Genomic DNA, 18927 nt, shown 5'->3' with positions numbered 1-18927 from the left:
CCCGCCGCCTCTTTCTGTCGATGACATTCAGGGCATGGGTGCTTGTTGTGGGATCCTGCCTGAAGACATTACTGAGGACAAACTGCTTAATGCACAACAGTCAGTTGCTCCACCAGCTCTCTCCACCCTAGAAGATGAATAAGTCATGGAATGTTCTGTCCTGGAACATCATAGGCATCAACTCTGATAAGAAACTTTTGGCATTAAGAAATGCAATCGACTCTAGTGGCTGTGATGTTATTTGTATTTAGGAAACTAAGCGTGAAGCTTTTGATTTATCCATCATTAAAACTTTATGCCCTAAGCGCTTTGATAAGTTTGTGTTTGCCCCTTCTTCTGGGGCATCTGGTGGCATTATTACTATTTGGAATAGCTCTGTTTTAACTGGCTCACCTTGGTGTGTTAATTCTTTTGCTATTGGGATATCGTTTGTCTCCACTCAGTTGGCTGTCACCTGGAATCTAGTTAATGTTTATGGCCCTTGTACTGGACAAGAGCGAACTAATTTCACCTCTTGGTTATTTGATCTGCAAATCCCTGATGATGAAAATTGGCTACTCCTAGGGGATTTTAACTTCATCAGATCAACCACCACCAGAAATAAACCGGGAGGAAATGTCAATGATATGTTTCTGTTCAATGAAATCATCCGAGCATAGTCGCTTATGGAATTGCCTGTAAAAGGAAGAACCTTCACGTGGAGTAATATGCAGGATGATCTGCTATTGGAACAGTTGAACTGGTTTTTCACCTCCTCTAATTGGACCACTTCTCGCCCACACATTGTGGTTATGCCGATGGGAAAACCAGTCTATGACCACATCCCTTGTGTGGTTTCCATTGAATCCAAAATCCCCAAATCTAAACTCTTTGGTTTTGAGAATTTTTAGACCAAACAGCCTGGCTTCCTGGAGACTGTCCAAAACTCTTGGTCTAAGCCTTGTTTTGCCCCTAACTCAGCTTCCCTTATATGCAAAAAACTCAAGAACCTGAGATATGATCTCAAGCGACGGAGCAAAGGGATTTCGAGGCTTAAAATCTTAATCCAAAATTGCAATGAGGTTTTACTCCTTGATAATATGGAGGACAAAAGAGGTCTCTTTCAACTGGAAGCAAATTTCAGATGTGTTCTGAAAAATCATCTAAATGTACTCCTTCGTCACCAGAATGATTATTGGAGAAAGAGATGTACGATTAGGTACTTTAGATTTTTGGATGAAAACACCAAGCTTTTTCAGGCTCTGGCCACGGAGAGGTACAGACATAATTCCATTGCGTCTCTATGCCAAGATGATGCGGTTGTGTTGGATCATGCAGGTAAAGAAGGGATCCTCTATACTACTTTCAAGGAAAGACTGGGATCATCAAAACCAACCACTATGAAATTTGATCTCAGCCGAATTATATGCAGAGTGGAGGGATAGGAAGAACTCTCGGCTCCCTTCACGCATGATGAGATTGATGCGGGGGTACGTACCATGCCAACTGACCGTGCTCCGGGCCCAATGGTTTTAACAGTTGTTTCCTTAAATCCTGCTGGTCGATCATAAAAGAGGACTTCTATAAGCTCTGTCAGGACTTTTATGAGGGCAAACTGGAAATAACTAGTATCAATGAAGGGTACATTACCATGATTCTGAAGATTGCCTCACCTGAATCTCCCAGTGACTATAGACCTATCACTCTTCTGAATTGCTGCCTCAAAATCGTCACCAAACTACTTGCCGATCGTCTGCAGAAGCTCGTCTTAAGAATTGTGCACAAGAATCAATATGGATTTCTCAAGGGGAGGACGATTTAAGACTGTTTGGTCTGGTCTTTCGAGTACATCCACCAGTGCCAAGTGTCCTCGCGCCGGGTGGCTCTGTTGAAATTGGATTTTGCCAAAGCGTTTGACACTATTGAGCATGAGCCGATGTTGAATATAATGAAGCACATGGGTTTCGATGATAAGTGGCTGGGGTGGATGAATTCGATCTTTGATTCTGATGTTTCCTCTGTTCTTTTGAATGGTTGCCCGGGGAGAAAAATGAAATGCAAATGTGGCGTTCGTCAAGGTGACCCACTGTCGCCCTTTATCTTTGTGCTTGCTAGGGACCTATTGCAGGCAGCCTTCAATGATACATTCGTACAAGGGATGGTCCATCTGCCTCTCCCCTCACCTACTGTGACCGACTACCCAGTGGTTCAATACGCTGACGACACGATCCTTCTGTTACCCGCCTGTCAATCCCAAGCAGCTGTTATGAAATACATCCTTGTGGACTATGCTGACTCGGTTGGGATCAAAGTTAACTTTGGCAAGTCCACGCTCATCCCGATCAATCTGTCCTAAGAGAGAACTAATGATCTTGCTCAAATCTTTGGCTGTACGGTGGGGGTGATGCCGTTCACTTACCTTGGGCTTCCCATGGGAACCACTAGACCATCAGTGCTCGACCTAATGCCTTTTGGTTCATGGCGTGGAGAGGAAATTATCAACAGCCTTGTCCTTAATGTCCACCGGTGCTAAGCTCACGCTGGTGAACTCTGCGATCACCTCGATGCTCATATATGCCATGTGCACAATCAAGTTACCGCCTCGTGTGGTTGAACATCTGGACAAACTCCGCAGGTATTGCCTTTGGGCAAAGAACACAGATGATGGCGTCAGAAACAACTCCTTGGCGGCATGGGACCTAGTTTGCAGACCGAAGAAGAAAGGTGGACTTGGAGTCATTGATATCAAAACCCATAATGTGGCCCTCTTGCTCAAACACCTCTTTAAATTTTATAACAAGGAGGTCGTGCCATGGGTTTCACTTGTCTGGAATGTGTACTACTCCGATCAAGTGCCACATGCATGCAATGTTGCTGGCTCCTTTTGGTGGCGAGATGTTATGATGCACATCGATATATTCAGAGGGATCACGTTGGTTGGGATTGGAAATGGGCTCTTGGTGATGAAGCTATGTACCTAGGGTAGGGTCATAGGCTTGACCTAGACTACCTCCCCAAGGACATCACCTTAAAGCCAGTAGCATTCAAAGGGTGCCATCATCCACTCGACCAGAGACATTCCACTCGGAAGAATCAATGTCACTCGACCGTCACAGAAGTCACTCAACGAATAGAAGATCTGAAGCCACTCTACACAACAACGATCGGGTGTTTACTCATAGCCTTAACTACCATTTATAGCAATTTAATATGGACGTTACCTGTAACGCTCCACCTTTATGTACATTGAACCCCACATAACGGAGGGGAGCTGGGGTCCTGGCGCACTCTATATAAGCCACCCCCTCCTCCAGGACAGGGGTTCGCGTCTTTTGTAAACACACACACTCATATATCCAGTCGACCGCCTCAGGGCATCGAGACGTAGGGCTATTACTTCCTCCGAGAAGGGCCTGAACTCGTAAACTCGTGTGTACAACTACTCCATAGCCAGGATCTTGCCTCCTCATACCTACCCCCCATTCTACTGTCAGTCTTAGAACCACGACAGTTGGCGCCCACCATGGGGCAGGTGTCTTAGCAGTTTGTTGGAGAAGTTGCGATTTTGCCGATTCCCGTCATCATGGTTTCCGGCAGAGGATTGGCTGAAGGCCGCGGGATCCGTCTCAGCGCGCTTGTCTTCATCGCCGACGACTCCGCTTGGCTCCACGAGGCTCCACTCGACGTCAAGGCGCTCCCCGTCCGCGGGGCGACGCACTTCCGCGCATGCGTCCGTGGTGTCCTTCTTCGGCAGTCGTCGACGCAGTATCAGTCTGCTCCTATGCCAACCTCGCTTTCCGTTGTTCGCTGGCGCCAGCGATACGGTCGGTCGCGGCTTCAGCGGTGGGTGAGGCATATGGTGGCCCGCCAATCGGCCGCCCCACAAATCACGGCGATCGAGCCCGATGAAACTTTCTACGGCCTGTTCGATCTGTCGACTGGCTCCGTCGAGACCACGTCTGAGTGCGACAGCAGCGACCCCGCGACGGAAGTCTTGATGGTCAATGGACCACGCAATCCTCCTGGCTTCACCCGTGAAGACGGGGCGATGGCGTCGGCGACCCATCGCATGTCCACGAGGAGTACCGCCCTGAACCCCTCGCTTCACAGCGGAGGGAAGAGCTTTGCCGCCGTAACATGGACGCACTTCACACTCCTATCGTTGGAGAAACCCCCGAGGCCCAGGCCTTGGAGGAGGCGCGCCTGACCAACTTGGCTGAGCGCACTCGACTGGAGAACCTCCAGCGCGCACTCGATGACCGTGCTCGGCAGTGAATTTCTGAATCCAGTCGACAACAACTTTTTCCGCCTTCGACTTAGGTATACCGAACTCCGATCCAGAATCTCACAGCTGCAGCTCGAATAGCAGAGTCAATTCAACCTTCCCAGTCAGAAGCTGGTCGACGTTGCATGCAGATCCGGGCTTTGCTCCGGGCAGCGGGAGAGCAGAATACAGTAGTATCTCAGTCGCGAAATAGGATTCATAGCAGATCTGTGGTGGCAGATACTGTCCAATCCGCTCACAGCCCAAGATCGCCTCCGCGGCGTGAGGAACATGGGCACCGGCAAGATCAGTACATGAACCATGAGCAGTATGATCATCGACTTGACCACGATGACCATTGTCGAATGCCCACGCCTCCTTCGAGGAGTGGGTCATACGTGCCTCGGCGACAAGATGACAGCCCCCCCCCCCCACAGTGGCGAACGAAGAATTCCAGTCGACCCTAGAGAGCCAGGCTTTGATGCAAGATCTATCCTCGTTCAAGGTCTGGTTGATAGGAACAGGGCTCACAGAGAAGGCCATGATAGAGATCATCCGATTGGAAGCAGGGTGCACGTTTCAGGACCCGAGTGTTTCAGCAGAGCCATCAGAGCAGCAGTGATTCCTCCCAACTTCAGGTTGGCGACTGGAGTCAGCAAGTTCACCGGCGAGTCCAAGCCAGACACTTGGCTTGAGGACTACCGAGTGGCTGTGCAGATTGGTGGCGGCAATGATGATGCGGCTATGAAGCACCTCCCCTTGACGTTGGAGGGCTCGGCCATAGCGTGGTTGAATCAGTTGGCTCCTAGCAGTACATATAGTTGGGAGGAATTTGCTCGAGTGTTTATTAGGACCTTTGAAGGCACTTGCAAAAGGCCGCCAGGGTTGACAGAATTGCAGTGTTGTGTCCAGAAACCGAATGAAACCTTGAGGGATTATATCCCGACATGGATCACGTTGCACCATACAGTGGAGAATTTGTCAGATCACCAAGCAATTTGTGCCTTCAAGGAAGGCGTTAAGTATCGGGAGTTGAATCTGAAATTCGGTCGGACAGGAGATATGACTCTGACTTGGATGATGGAGATTGCCACCAAATATGCCAATGGTGAAGAGGAAGACCGACTCCGGAGTGGCAAGCACGAAACAGTCGCCCAAGAAACCGGAGGAGGGAATTCCAGTCGGAAACAGAAGCGAAAGGCTGAACCAGCTGCTCCTAGTCAAGCTTTAGCTGTTGCCCAAGGAAAGTTCAAAGGAAAGCCCAAGGGGCCCTGGACTCCCAAAAAATTTAAGGATAAAGATGGGAATGATGTGTTAAATTTACCATGCCATATTCATACCAAAAAAGATGAAGAGGGGAACACCATTTACCCTAAACACACCACTCGACAGTGTCGTTTCCTTATCCAGCAGCTCCGAGAGAAACAACCCAAGGAGAAGGAAAAGGAGTCAGATGGAGGTGAGGATAGGGAAGAACATGATGATGGTTTTCCCAATGTCAATTCCACACTATTGATTTTTGCTGATGTTGAAAGTTATTAACAGGGAAGTAAACATGGTTGCTCCTGCAACACCCAGTTATCTGAAGTGGTCCCAGACTGCCATCACATTCGACCAGTCAGACCATCTAGCTCATATAGCCTCCCCTGGGAGGCAAGCACTAGTGGTCGACCCAGTAGTTGAAGGCACTCGACTGACTAAAGTGCTGATGGATGGTGGCAGTGGCCTGAATATTCTTTATGCTGAAACCTTGAAGGGAATGGGCATTCCGATGTCCAAACTTAGTGAAAGCAACATGAGTTTCCATGGCATCATTCCTGGCAAGAAAGCTCAGTCACTCGGCCAGATCGCCCTTGATGTGGTTTTCGGTGATTCCAAGAATTACCGCAAGGAAAAGTTGACATTTGAGGTAGTGGATTTCAAGAGTGCTTACCATGCTATTCTGGGTAGGCCCGCTTATGCACGTTTTATGGCTCGGCCATGTTACGTGTATCTCAAATTGAAGATGCCTGGTCCTAAAGGAGTAATCACTATGACTGGCAATTGGCAGAAGGTGGAAGAGTGCTTCCAAAAGGGCTCAAAAATTGTCGATGCACAGATGGCAGTAGTAGAACTGCAAGAGTATCAGAAGAATGTAGATCCGAGTAATTTGCTGCGAGCCAAGAAGCCTGCCACAGATTCTGCATTTCAGTCGTCCGGTGAAACGCAGCCGATTCATATTCACCCGACAGACCCCAATGCTGCTCCGACCCATATCTCAACAACACTCGCCAACAAATAGGAAGAAGCGCTCATCTAGTTCCTCCGTGAGAACTGGGACATCTTTGCATGGAAACCTTCTGACATGCCGGGTGTACCCAGGGGACTAGCTGAGCATCATTTGGGAGTCGACCCAAAAGTAAAACCAGTTGAGGGAGTCCTGTATTAGGGGATATCCGGACCGCCGGAGTATATCGTTTGGCCGGACTGTTGGACTATGAAGATACAAGATTGAAGACTTCGTCCCGTCTCCGGATGGGACTCTCCTTGGCATGGAAGGCAAGCTTGGCAATACGGATATGTAGATCTCCTTCCTTGTAACCGACTCTGTGTAACCCTAGCCCCCTCCGGTGTCTATATAAACTGGAGGGTTTAGTCCGTAGGACCAACAACAACAATCATACCACAGGCTAGCTTCTAGGGTTTAGCCTCTTCGATCTCGTGGTAGATCAACTCTTGTACTCCTCATATTATCAAGAACAATCAAGCAGGACATAGGGTATTACCTCCATCAAGAGGGCCCGAACCTGGGTAAACATCGTGTCCCCTGCCTCCTGCTACCATCTGCCTAGACGCACAGTTCGGGACCCCCTACCCGAGATCCGCCGGTTTTGACACCGACATCGGTGCTTTCATTGAGAGTTCCTCTGTGTCATCATTGTTAGGCTGGATGGCCCCTTCAATCATCGATAGCAATGTAGTCCAGGGTGAGACTTTTCTCCCCGGATAGATCCTTGTATTCGGCGAACCCGCACTGCGGGCCAACTCGCTTGGCCATCTGGAGCAGATCGAGAGTTACGCCCCTGGCCACTAGGTCAGGTTTGGAAGCATAAACCCCACGGCTGACATCCACAGAGACTTGATCTTCGACGGATTCGAGCCCTTGCCGAGTGCGCCGCACGGTCACGATGAGCATGATTTAGCTCTACCATCGGACGGTGTTTGGGAGATCGCACCGGCGACCGCTCTGACCCTCAATTCGGAGCCAGTTGCGCCATCCAAGGACGGGTGGATAGACCCCGCCATGGAGGCCGCATCTTCAGCGGCGATCGAGCCAAATACCGACCTTACCCTTCACAGGAGCCGTGACGTCGAACTACCGGACTCTTCCCCGGCCACGGACTCCGAACCGCCGGCGCCCGTGCCTATCAAATCCAACTGGGCACCGATCATGGAGTTCACCTCCGTGGCTATCTTTCAGCACTCGCCCTTTGGCGACATAATTAACTCATTAAGGTCTCTCTCCTTGTCAGGAGAGTCCTGGCCGAACTATGTCCGGCAGGATTGGGATGCGAATGACGAAGAAATTCGCCACCCACCCACCACCCACTTAGTAGCCACTGTTGATGATTTGACCGACATGCTCGCCTTCGACTCCGAAGAAATCAACAGTATGGACGACGATGCTGGAGATGAACAGGAGCCACTGCCCACAGGGCAATGGACGCCCACTTCATCATATGATGTATACATGGTGGACACACCCAAAGAAAACGATGACGAGGAACAGAAGGACGCAGCGAAGGATTGTTCCCTCGAGAAGCAGTCAAAGCGGCGGCATAAGCGCCGCTCCAAATCCCGCCTCGGCAGAAACAGCGATCATATAGACCCAGCGATAGAGCAGGGTGAGCCAGCGGACAACAAACACGGCATTGAACCACCGTCCGACCACGGCAACACAAAGAATCAAACCGAACAACCCGACTTCGGCGATGATAACAGTCTGGATGACATCACACCGCACAGGCACCCGGAGCAACAGAATACCCATCAAAGGCTTGTTGCCACTGCGAGGAGTCTGAAAAAGCAGAAGGAAAGGCTCAAGGCTGCACAAGACACACTCAGAATTAGATGGAGTGAAGTACTCAACACTGCAGCAAAGTACAGCGGTAGTCGCCACGCAAAGAGCTACCCGAGTCGAAAGCTGCGACCTGAATTCGATGAGGAGGCCTTAGATCCCCCGCAATCAAAAAACAAAACAACCATCCGGTCGGATAGATGACCTCGTGGCCAACATAGAGCGGCAAATGAGGCCGCACACAAGCCAGTACGCGATTCACGTGAAGGCTCGCATCAAATGGACGGCGCAACCAGATCCATCTACGGGCCAAGGAAGTGTGCTCCAGCACGCAATGCAACACAACAAAAATCCAAACACCATAGTACACCCAAATACAGGGGTGCCGCACACCTCCTATGTTTCACCGATGAGGTGCTAGACCATGAATTTCTAGAGGGATTCAAACCGGTAAACATAGAGGCGTACGACAGAACGACAGACCCTGGGGTCTGGATTGAGGACTACATCATCCATATCCACATGGCTCGAGGAGACGATCTCCACGCCATCAAGTACTTACCCCTCAAGCTCAAAGGGCCAGCTCGGCACTGGCTTAAAAGCCTCCCCGAAAACTGCATTGGAAGCTGGGAAGAGCTCGAGGTCGCTTTTCACGCAAATTTTCAAGGGACCTATGTCCGACCACCGGATGCAGACGATTTAAGTCATATGACTCAATAGCCCAGAGAGTCAGCCCAAAAGCTTTGGAACAGGTTTCTCACTAGAAAAACCAAATAGTCGACTGTTCGGACGCCAAAGCCTTAGCAGCTTTCAAGCATAGCGTTCGAGACGAATGGCTTGCCAGACACCTCGGCCAAGAAAAGCCGAGAACAATGGCAGCATTAACAAGCCTCATGACCCGCTTTTGCACGGGCGAGGACAGCTGGTTAGCCCGATGTAGCACCAGCGACCCAAGTACATCCGAAGTCAGGGACGGAAACAGGAAGCCACGATGCAGTAAAAACAAGCGCCGGAACAAAGAAGACAGCCCGAAGAGCACGACGGTAAACGCCGGATTTAGAAGCTCTCGGCCAAGTCAGCAAAAGCTGCCCTCCAAAGGCAACAAAGATGAACTGTCCAGCCTGAACAAGATTCTGGACAAACTATGTCAGATCCACAGCACCCCCGATAAACCTGCAAATCATACCCATCGAGAATGTTGGGTCTTCAAGCAGTCTGGCTAACTCAACGCCGAACACAAGGGGCAGGATACACCAAGCGAATACGAGGACGAGCCTCGCAAGCAAAGCACTGGGGAACAGAAGAAATTCCCACCAGAAGTCAAAACAGTAAACGTGTTACACGTGATGTAGGGGAGAAACAAAGCGGCACTCCTAGAGACACATGCCCCAGGGCCTATCACCGCTGAGTTCTGCCACTGGTCATCCCAACCGATCACCTTTGACAATCGGGATTACTCGGCAAGTATCCGGCATGCAGGATGGGCTGCTTTGGTGTTAGACCCGATAATTGACGGATACCACTTCACACGAGTCCTGATGGACGGCGGCAGTAGTTTAAACCTGATATATTAGGACACAGTCCGCCAAATGGGGATAGACCCAACAAAAATCAGCCATAGCAATACTACCTTTAAAGGAGTAACACCAGGCCCAGAAGCCCATTGCACGGGCTCCCTGCTACTAGAGGTTATATTCGGCTTTCCCGATAACTTCCGCAGCGAAAAGTTAACCTTCCACATCGCTCCGTTCCAAAGTGGCTATCAAGCACTACTCGGACGCAAAGCTTTCGCTCGCTTTAACGCAATACCGCATTACTCTTCTCTCATGCTTAAGATGCCCGGTCCACGTGGCATCATTACAGTAAATGGAAATATTGAGCGCTCCTTGCGCATGGAAGACCGTGCGGCCGCCTTGGCAGCCGCACACTAGACGGCCTCACCAACTAGAGCATCTGACAGGTCGTTAAGACCACGGACACGGTTAGACGACTCCAGTGTAGCTATATATAATTGATACAGTTTTGATGGCTATACACCTATGACAATACAAGGGGCTCAACGCGTGTAAACAAGTGATAATTAGGCTCAACTCTACTCATCTTGAACTTTACATGGTTTATTTAGTATAACCTACCTTTTGCACGACAACTTTTCAACTAAGTTCCTCTCTTTTAGAGATGACCATCGTGCTACACCCGTCCAGGATACGGCACAATGGAGACACAGGCGCAGACGTGCAACAGGGACCCGTTCCAAGGATTCTTTTTAGATTAAGACCCTGCGTAAACCTTTTTTACTGTCTCTTATTGATACACATCCCCCGGATTCTCAGTACAATTGAGAAGGATGCTGACGTATTGGCATGTGGCTACGTCAGAATACTGCATGTACCTGGACACCAGGGGCTTATTACAAAGGGCACTGTTTAGCCCGGTTTACATCATAAAGACCGAATACCTTAGGGAGTGTTCGGCGTCGCGAGTTTGGCCTTATATGCATCAGCTCCGAATCATATCTTTGGTCAAATGTTGGGTTTGCCAGGCTCCTATGTTTTGCTGCCTTACGTTCCACTCTATCGGCTAAGGCGGCACCAGGGGAACTACTGCGATTGTGCCCTGGTTCATCCGGACGAGCACCTCAGTAGAGAAAGCCGAAAACTGACTGTCATGATATAGCGTGAGACTGGTCAACCACTCAATGACCTAGCGGAATCTTCGGGATTCCTCCGCCTTAACGAAGGGTCGTTTCCCGGCCAGGCATGTACTTGCCCCGAATTCAGATGAGCGCGGAGCCACCAGGGGCTATATAGTAGCCCCACTGTCAAACTCCTCTGGCTAAGTGAAAGTTTTAAAGCATTATAGTCCGGTTGCCTAGTTCACTGCGCTATCACCTCCTTAATGGACCAAGACGTTGGATCAAGTGTGAACATGCATCTTCTGCGAGCACCCCCGCATTATATGCGTGGGGGCTAAAGCCAGCGACTGCCATCTTTCATGTTATATACATATATACATAAACGGCCGCACATGAGGCATCATAATACTTTCGGGCAAAAGTATAAATACAGCCTTGATAAACTCAATAAAACATTGTTTTTACAATGGGAATACATGTCACTCAAACATAATATTCTTCGTGCACTGAGCCTCTATCGAACGAGCGCCTTCAAGAACTTCTTCAAAGTAGTGCTCGGCAGCCACTCGGCCTATGCCCGAACCTTGTGCCGCAACAGTGGTGGCATCCATCTCTGCCCAGTATGTTTTGACACGGCAAGGGCCATCCGCGAGCCTTCTATGCACGCCGACCTCTTTACAACATCGATGCGTGGCACAACACCAAGGAATTGTTGCACTAAGCTAAAGTAGCTATTCGGCCTTGGCCCTCCCGGCCACAAATGATCCACAACGGACCTCATGGCAAGTTCGGATAATCCATGGAGCTCGGCCCACTCGGCCATTTGATCATTCAACAGCAGCGGACGAGCTGGAGCATGAAACTATGACCAAAACAGTTTTTCCACTTTGTGATCTTTCCGATCCTTGAAGTACTCGGCAGCATCAACATCACTTGCAGCCAAATCCAGGTAGGCGTCCACAGAACTCCATAGCCGGTCCAGAGGTGCATACTTCGGATCCTCGAACTTAGTCCGCAAGAAGAAGGGCTTCCCAGATACTATATCCGCAGCCTGATGCAGCTCCTCCTTCGTCGCTCTAATTTTGGAGCGGGCTTCCTTGGCAGCCACCTAGGCCTTTTCTAGGTCAGTCGCCTTTGCCCAGTCTTCTTATTCAAGAAGCTGGTAAGGGTCAGCAGCATCTTTTAACTCTACATCCATCTTGGCTATTTTGTATTTGCTCTCGCAATGCGCGGCCTGTTCGGGCCTTAACTCTTCGGCCGCCGTTAAAGCGGCCGCATTGCTACTCCTTGCTTGCTCCTTGGCTTGGGAAAGCTCCGCCCAAAGGGTCTCCACGGTGGCAGCTCCATCTGCCGTCACAACATATTAAAGATACTGGCATCATGCTGCTCTTATTATGTGACAATCACCAGAAAAATCACTTAACTTGTCCCTCGTCAAGCTGCTTGTTAACAAGCACGATGTCGGCATCTGCCGCATCCAGTTGCCGCCTTAGTTCGGCTAACCCATCAGTCCGGCTAGCCACCGGAGCTTCAATCACCTGCACATAAAGGCGGTCTGGTTATTACCTGGGACTATAATCCTATGTCTGCCACCGTTTTCGACGACAACCAGAGTCTCAGGGGCTACTATCTACACAGGTCACATCTAAAAATGTGCGGTACTATCAAAAATGTACATCATTTCGTGTACCTGAAAACCCGTCAGTAGACTCATGAAGGCTTCATGCAACCCGCTTTTGGCGGACGAAATCCTTTCAATCACCGTACCCATCAATGTGCGCTGCTCTTCTGAGATAGCCGCTTGCTCTAGCAGATCCCTCAATACGTCCGACCGTACACCAGACGGTGCCGGACTCTTTAATTGCTCTCTTCAAGAGGCGGATACTGAGGACTTCGGGTGGCCATAGGATTGCCTTCTGGCCTTGCCGGATCAGGAGAAACCCTCCGCGACGACACATCGGGGTCGCTCGCCTCATGAGGCGGTATGGCAGGGGGAGGCGTTTCACTCTCCATCATTTCTGGAAGAAGATCCCCTAAAGACGAGCTCTGCTGAGAAGGGCTAAGATCCGAACTGCAAGATAAATGCTTCGGTTATTTTCCTCAAAAGTAAAACGAGATATTTTCATTATGAAGTACCCTTTTACTTACAGCTCGGTGGAGGGCTGATCCCCTTGAGGGCATAGTGCGGCCGGGGTAGCCCCTGGGGCAGGACCCTCTGGCGAAGATTTCTTCCCCCGTTTGGAGACCATTGTCTCCGGGTCCTCGGAGGCGGTCCTCTTCCTTCCCTGGGGAGAGGAAGTTTCAGTCCCTCCTCCCCGGCTAACCTCCTTCGCGGAGGTGCTAGCCTCCTTGTTCCCCCCTTTATCTTCTCCTAAGGGCGCTTGATAAGGAGCAATCTCCAGCATCCTGGTTAGCACGGGATTTGGTGAGGTCTCAAGGAGGGGGGCCGGACACCTGATCAACTTTGCCTTCGCTATCCAATCCTGGTCAAAGAGCGGCTTTTTTAAGGGCGACGTTGCGATAAATAAACGGACAATGTGTTCGGATGAGGGGCTACTTACTTGGGAATCTGGGCGATTGCAGCTCAGACCTGCATCCTAAGTGATGTCCGGACACATTATTTGTGGTCCGAAGAACAATTTGTACATCTCCTCGGGCATCATGTCAAGGAAGTGTTGAATAGCTCGCGGTCCTTCCGGGTTGAATTCCCACATGCGAAGGGGCCGGCGTTTGCAAGGCTGGACTCGACGAACTAGCATAACTTGCACTACCATAACCAAACTGAAATCTCTCTCAAAGAGATCTCAGATACGGCTTTGCAGTATTGGCACGTCCTTAGTTGGACCCCAGCTCAGCCCCCTGCTGATCCATGACATCAGTTATGGTGGGGGCCTGAGCGAAAGGTGGGGGCAGCTACCCACTTGGCACTTCGGGGAGTTGTGATGTAGAACCACTCCTGCTGCCACAATCCGGACACCTCTGGGAAACTACCCTCAGGCCATGGAGCGTTAGCAATTTTGCTTATTAAAGCACCTCCGCACGCTGCATGCTTCCCCTTGATCATCTTCGGCTTCACATCGAAGGTCTTGAGCCACAGGCCGAAGTGAGGGCTAATGCGGAGGAAGGCCTCACATATGACAATGAATGACGAAATGTGAAGAAGGGAATCCGGGGCCAGATCATGAAAATCTAGCCCATAAAAGAACATAAGACCCCTAACAAAGGGATCCAGAGGGAGGCCTAGTCCTCGGAGGAAGTGGGATACGAACACGACGCTATCGTTGGGTTCGGGAGTAGGGACGACCAGCCCTTGGGCAGGCAGCCGATGTGAAATTTCGGCGGTCAGATATCTGGCCTCCCTCAACTTCTTGATGTCCTCCTCCGTGACGGAGGAAGGCATCCACTGACCTTGAAGGTTGGATCCGGACATAGTTGAAGGTCCGAAGCACCTGACCTGAGTTTTGGGTGTTAGAACTCGAGGCGGGGGAAGGATTTGTTTGAGCGCGAGAGGGAAAAAAGAAAAAGCCTTGTCCCCTTTATAAAGAGGGTGAATATCAAGCATCCTCCTCGTGGCCGTTTGGAACTTGCCTAAGATCTAGGAGTCCTACCAATAGGCACGGTTGGGTTACCCACGTCCGTATTGATGAGAATCCCGTAATAAAGGGGACACGATCTCTGCTTCGACAAGACATGCCAAGCAAACCGCCTCGTGAAACACGCTGAGATTGGTTATGAAAAGCGATTCGAGTAAAGACCTGGCTATGGTGTGATGTCACACTATGGGGTACATCAGCAGATTAGATTTATGGAAATATTATTCTCTCTACGGTGGTATGTGGAACTTGTTTTACAGAGCCGGACACGATCCTCATGTTCAAAATCTTCTATGAAGTATTCGGAGGAGGAGCCCGCCTTGCAATGCCGAAGACAATCTGCGCGTCGGACTCGTCGTCATTGAAGCCTAGTTCAGGGGCTACTGAGGGAGTCCTGGATTAGGGGGTATCCGGACAGCCGGACTATATCCTTTGGCCGGACTGTTGGACTATGAAGATACAAGATTGAAGACTTCGTCCCGTGTCCGGATGGGACTCTCCTTGGCGTGGAAGGCAAGCTAGGCAATACGGATATGTATATCTCCTCCTATGTAACCGACCTTGTGTAACCCTAGCCCCCTCCGGTGTCTATATAAACCAGAGGGTTTTAGTCCGTAGGACAACATACAATCATACCATAGGCTAGCTTCTAGGGTTTAGCCTCTCCGATCTCGTGGTAGATCAACTCTTGTACTGCTCATATTATCAAGAACAATCAAGCAGGACGTAGGGTATTACCTCCATCAAGAGGGCCCGAACTTGGGTAAACATCGTGTCCCCTGCCTCCTGTTACCATCCGCCTAGACGCACAGTTCGGGACCCCCTACCCGAGATCTGCCGGTTTTGACACTGACACCAGTCAAGGAACATCTCTGATGGTCCGCCGTCCAAAATAGAAAAGCAATTGGCGAGGAAGTGGCTCGGCTCCAGGCAGCTGAGTTCATCCGTGAAATCTACCACCCCAAGTGGCTCGCCAATGTTTTCATGGTCCCCAAGAAGGACGACTCACTTCGCATGTGCATTGACTTCAAGCATATCAATCGAGCCTACCTGAAAGATCATTTTCCTCTCCCCCGCACCGACCAACTGCAGTGTGTGGGCATTTGTCTTTTTGGACGCCTATTTCGGGTACCATCAGATCCGACTGTATGGTCCCGATGAGATAAAGACGTCTTTCATCACTCCATTCGGATGCTTTTGTTATGTCACTATACCATTCGGCTTGAAGAATGCCGGAGCCACATTCATGAGGATGATCCAGAAGTGTCTTCTCACTCAAATCAGTCGGAATGTGGAAGCATACATGGATGACATTGTGGTCATGTCACGTAAAGGTTCTGACCTGTTGGCCGACCTTGCTGAAACCTTTTCCAATCTCAGAAGATATGATATCAAGCTTAATCCATCAAAATGTACATTCGGAGTTCCTGGCGGAAAGTTACTCGGTTTCCTCGTTACCGAACGAGGGATCGACGCTAACCCAGAGAAAGTTGGTGCTATACTTCGGATGAAACGCCCTGTGCGTGTGCATGATGTCCAGAAGCTTACTGGTTGTTTGGCCGCCATGAGTCGATTCATTTCTCGCCTCGGTGAAAAGGCATTGCCTCTTTACCGACTGATGAAGAAGTATGATAAATTCGAGTGGACTCCCGAAGCTGACGCAGTGTTTGCAGAGCTTAAAGCCCTGCTTTCCACCCAGCCGGTGCTTGCTGCGCCAATCAGCAAAGAGCCTTTACTGCTTTATATTGCAGCCACTGGACAAGTTCTCAGTATAGTACTCACGGTCGAGCAGGATGAAGAAGGAAAAGCTTATAAAGTTCAGCGCCTAGCATATTATGTTTCTGAAGTTCTGACTCCGTCGAAGCAGAGATATCCACATTATCAGAAGCTTGTTTATGGGATTTACATGACCACGAAGAAAGTTGCACACTACTTCTCTGATCATTCCATTACTGTCATCATCGACGCTCCATTATCAGAGATTCTGAACAACAGAGACGCAACTGGTCGAGTGGCAAAGTGGGTGATTGAAGTCCTTCCCCTGGACATCAAATTTGAAGCAAAGAAGGCCATCAAGTCCCAAGCAATAGCTGGTTTCCTTGCCGAGTGGATCGAACAACAACTTCCGTCCCAAATCCACTAGGAGCATTGGACTATGTTCTTCGATGGGTCCAAGATGTTGAATGGTTCCAATGTTGGGGTGGTGTTGGTACCCCCCCCCCCCGCGGTGACAAACTCAGCTATGTTCTCCAGATTCACTTTGACTCCTCCAACAATGAAGCCGAATATGAGGCACTTTTGTACGGGTTGCGTATGGCCATTTCACTCGGCGTCCGTCGCCTCATGGTCTATGGCGACTCAGATTTGGTGGTGAATCAAGTAATGAAGGAGTGGGATGTCAGAAGCTCAGCTATGACTGGTTATTGCAATGAAGTGAGAAAGCTAGAAAAGAGATTTGAGGGATTAGAGCTCCATCACATCCCTCGACTGAAAAATCAAGTGACCGATGATCTGGAAAAGATAGGCTCCAAGAGAGAAGCCATCCCTAGCAATGTGTTCTTGGAGCACATTCATACACCTTCAGTTCAAGAAGATCCCTTCACTAAAGAGCCCCCACAGCCGAAGAGTGCCACCGATCCGACTGAAGTCGAGGTTCCAGCCATAGTCGATTTTATTATGGAGGTTTTGGTCATCACCCCCGATTGGACAGTACCGTATATCGCATACATTCTTAGAAGGGAACTCCCAGAAGATGAAGAAGAGGCTCGATAGATCGTCCATCGATCTAAAGCCTTTACTGTGATAAGAGGACAGTTGTTCTGAGAAAGTGTGACTGGAGTTTGCCAGAAATGCATAGTGCCTGAAGAAGGTCGAGTGATCCTCAATGACATCCACTTGGGGACCTGTGGTCATCATGCGTCCTCTCGGACCATTGTGGCCAAAGCATACCGAGCGGGATTTTACTGGCCACGGGCAAATGAGATGGCACAAGAAATAGTAGACAAATGTGAAGGTTGCGAGTTTTACTCCAACATGTCTCACAAGCCTGCATCGGCCCTGAAGACAATTCCACTCATCTGGCCCTTTGCTGTTTGGAGATTAGACATGGTTGGACCTCTGAGGACTGGTAGGAGTGGATTCACTCATGTTCCTGTAGCAGTCGACAAGTTCACCAAGTGGATTGAGGCCAAGCCTATCAAGAACCTTGATGCCAGTACTGCTGTCAGCTTCATCAGAGAGATAACATTCAGATATGGTGTTCCACACAGCATCATCACTGACAACAGATCAAACTTCGATTCTGATGAGTTCAGAACTTTCTGTGCTTCACAAGGTACTCGAGTCGACTATGGCTCAGTCGCCCATCCCCAGTCGAATGGACAAGTTGAAAGAGCAAATGGATTGATTCTCAAAGGACTGAAACCCCGACTGATGCGTGACCTCAAACATGCAGCAGGAGCCTGGGTCGATGAACTCCCATCAGTATTGTGGGGATTGAGGACAACTCCTAATTGGTCGACTGGCAGAACCCCATTTTTCTTGGTTTATGGAGCCGAAGCTGTACTTCCGAGTGACTTGCTCCACAATGCGCCCCGAGTCGAGCTTTTCTCAGAGGAAGAAGCAGAACAAGCATGACAAGATGCAGTTGATCTCTTGGAAGAAGAAAGAGAGATCGCCTTGATCCGATCAACCATCTATCAGCAAGACCTGCGTCGATTCCATGCCAGAAACGTGACGGGTCGAGAATTTCAAGAGGGAGACTTGGTTCTCCGAGTGGATCAGCAGAAACCACACAAGCTTGCTCCCTCTTGGGAAGGCCCCTTCGTAGTCACCAAAGTGCTCCACAATGGAGCGTACCACCTCTACAACGTCGAGCACAAGAAAGACGAGCCACGCGCTTGGAATGCGGAGCTGCTCCGCCCCTTTTATACTTAAACACTCAGTCTGTTGAGATGTAATAAGAAACACCTTTGTAGTTTGTTTATCAAAGACAAGAGTTTTTATAGTCTTATGAAAACGATCGTCGATTGCTTACGTTTGTTTCTGAAATCCCCCAGTGGGTGGCTTAGCTGCGAATCCGTTTCGCCTAAGTTGAAAAAATCCTACCGAGTGATGAGCAAGTCTCTCGCTCGGAGGCTTAGCTGCAGTCCAGTACTCACCTAAGTTGAAAAAATCCTACAGAGTGATGAGCAAGCCTCTCACTCGGGGGCTTAGCTGCAGTCCAGTACTCGCCTAAGTTGAAAAAAATCCTACCGAGTGATGAGCAAGGCTCTCACTCGGATGCTTAGCTGTAGTCCAGTACTCGCCTAAGTTGAAAAAAATCCTACCGAGTGATGAGCAAGGCTCTCACTCGGATGCTTAGCTGTAGTCCAGTACTCGCCTAAGTTGAAAAATCCTA

This window comes from Triticum dicoccoides, chromosome 3A (assembly GCF_002162155.2).
Source record: "Triticum dicoccoides isolate Atlit2015 ecotype Zavitan chromosome 3A, WEW_v2.0, whole genome shotgun sequence".
NCBI lineage: Eukaryota > Viridiplantae > Streptophyta > Magnoliopsida > Poales > Poaceae > Triticum > Triticum dicoccoides.
Note: the sequence above shows the minus strand (reverse complement) of the source record.